We start from the raw sequence: 3065 nt of genomic DNA, 5'->3' as shown, positions 1-3065 counted from the left end.
GACACACATACTCACACACACCGGGACTCCATCTGCTCACGGATGAGTGGATAAGTAGCTCCTTTCTCTACCAACTGGACTGCCCACCTTGGTCAGCACAGAGCTCCCATGCCTTTTTGCATTAAATGTAAATTAATTGAAAGGAAATTTTAAAATTGAGTCCCTCATTTGCACAGGCCACACCTCAGGTCCTCATCACTGGGGGCTGGTGGCCACCACACGGGAAAGTACAGGTGGCTGTCATCAATCACCATGGTGGGACATTCTACGGAGAGCGTTCAAAAGCAGGATGGAATGTTCAAAAGCAGTGGTTTTCATCTGGGGGTGATTCTGTCTCTAGGGGACACTGGGTGATGTCTGGAGACATTTGTGGTTGTCAAGAATTGAGGGGATCCTGGCATCAAGTGTGAGGGGAGCAGAGAGGCTGCTCCACACCCCACATGGCCCAGGACAGTCCCCAACAGGGAATGATCCAGACCCCATGTCAGCAGTTCTGGAGGGACCCTGGGATAGGGCAATGAATCTCAAACAGGTCCCCAGACCGGCATCCCCTGGGAGCTTGGAGGAAAGGCAAAAATCTCCATCCCCATCCCCCAACCAAGACTACTGCTCACACCCTACAATGCAGAGGACAGCCGCCATGGACCAGACCTGGTGTTGAGTGTTGTGCTCAGTCATGTCTGACTCTTTGCATGCCCGTGTACTATAGCCCACTAGGCTTCTCTGTCCATGGAATTTTCCAGGCAACAATACTGGAATGGGTTGCCATTTCCTACTCCAGAGGACCTTCCCCACCGGGGGATGGAAACAGCATCTCCTGCTATAAAGTGAAGTGAAGTCACTCAGTCGTGTCCGACCCTTTGTGACCCCATGGACTGTAGCCTGCCAGGTTCCTCCACCCATGGGATTTCCCAGGCAAGAATACTGGAGTGGGTTGCCATTTCCTTCTCCAAGGGATTTTCCTGACCCAGGGATCGAACCCAAGTCTCCCGCATTGCAGGCGGATTCTTTACCATCTGAGCCACCACAAGCCCCTAATCTTACACGGTTATATACTTTTACACTGAAATTGATGGAAATGAGGTGAAAGACGCCATGTCCCCAGTTGCCCTGGTTACATCTCAGGGGCTCAGTGGCCACAGCGACGAGCATGCCGGGCAACACCAAATTTGAATACTGCCGTCCTGGACGGAAAGTGCTGGTGGGCAGCGTCGCGTGAGACCCTCCTCAAAGTCAGGCCAGGCTGCCAGCGCGCTCCAGCCCCTTGACTAGGGCGCGGAGGCTGCTATTCCACGGCTGTCCACAGGGGGGCAGCGTGTCCCAGGACCCGCGCCTGGGGCGGAGGCAGAGCTGGGCGCTGGCAGCCATCGGCTTGCACGTGCTTGGGGAGCGTCCACCGTGAGCCAGGCTGTGTGCTGAACACGGCGCTGCACACCACACAACCTAGTCCAGGTTACCCCTCTGCGCTTGGAAACTGGTGCCGAGACTATCCTGGGCACTATGGGGTGTGGAGCAGCACCCATGACCCCACCCAGGCAATGCCAGGAGCCCCCCAGTCGTAATGACCACAGATGTCCAGTTACTCCCCAGTGTCCCCTGGGGGGCAGAACTGCCCCGAGAGGATCCCCTGGACTAGGGGATTCCATGACCCCCCCAGGAGACTGGGTCCCATGGCCATCTGACCTCTGAGGTCCTGGGATGATGCACACATTTATTTTTATTATTATTTTATTATTTACTTTATTTTATTGGCTTTGCTGGGTTTTCATTGCCATGCTCCCTCTTCTCTCATTGCAGTGGCTTCTCTTGTTGCAGAGCTCAGGCTCTAGGATATATGGGCTTCAGTAGCTGCAGCACACAGACTCAGTGGCTGTGGCCTGTGGGCTTAATTGCTCTGCCGTGTGGAATCTTCCTGGACTAGGGATCAAACCCAAGTCCTCTGCATTGGAAGGCAGATTCTTATCCACTGCACCACCAGGGACGCCCAAGACACTGCTCACATTTAAATACACACCCTAGTGGGAGGGAGGGGAGAGGACTCACACCTGCTGGGGGGCACCCTGGTTTACACCATCTGACCACTGGGAATTTATTCTGGTGTCTAAAGTGAGGGAGGGATCAAATTTATTTTTCCATCAAGTAATTAACACAGAATCCCTTCCCCCCATCTAGGACACTTGGTCTAGATAATTCTCTGTGGGGGACCACAGAATCACCCCCAGTTGTGACCATCAGAAATGTCCCTGACATTGCTGGCCATCTCTCAGTGGGGCAAAATTACCCCTCACTGGGAATCACCATTCCAGTGAATGGACTCAGCACACACATCAATACATTTTTTAAATACTTATTTATTTGTTTGACTGCACCAGGTCTTAGCTGTGGCTCTCAGGATCTTGTTTTAATCTTTTTTTTTTAGTTGCAATGTGGGAACTCTTTTTGCAGCATGTGGGATCTGGTTCCCAAACTGGGATCAAACTGGGGCCCCCTGCACTGGGAGTGCAGAGTCCTAGCCAGTGGACCACCAAGGATGTCCCACACACATCAATATTTAAATTATGAACTAAGAGTCTAGGGTGTTCTCTGGTAGCCTAGTGGTCGGGATTTTAGGCTTTCAGCGTTGCAGCCCAGGTTTAATACCTGCTCGGGGAGCATCCCACAAGCTGCATGGTACATCAAAAAAAAAAAAAAAAAAAACAGTAAAATAAGGACATGAACAAAAAAGATGCAGTCTATAAGGATTGGGGAAGGACTTCGAACTTCTTTTGACCATGACATCTTCACTCAGCAAAACTAAATTAATTAATTAGAAAATATTTATATACATGCTCAGGACAGATATTTTTAAAGTATTAAAAAAAATTATTTATTTGGCTGCACTGCGTCTTAGTTGTGGCATATGGGATCTAGTTCTCTGACCAGGAATCGAACCTTGGCCCCCTGCATTGGGAGTCGGAGTCTTAGCCACTGGACCACCAGGGAAGTCCCAGGACACATATTTAAATACATACAGCACCCCAATAAAAGTTGTCCAAGATAATACTTCTTGCCCAGCACGATGCATT

The sequence above is a fragment of the Bos grunniens genome, chromosome 7 (assembly GCF_055505025.1).
Source record: "Bos grunniens cultivar Pamir isolate PY7600 chromosome 7, Bosgru_T2T1.0, whole genome shotgun sequence".
Lineage (NCBI taxonomy): Eukaryota > Metazoa > Chordata > Mammalia > Artiodactyla > Bovidae > Bos > Bos grunniens.
Note: the sequence above shows the minus strand (reverse complement) of the source record.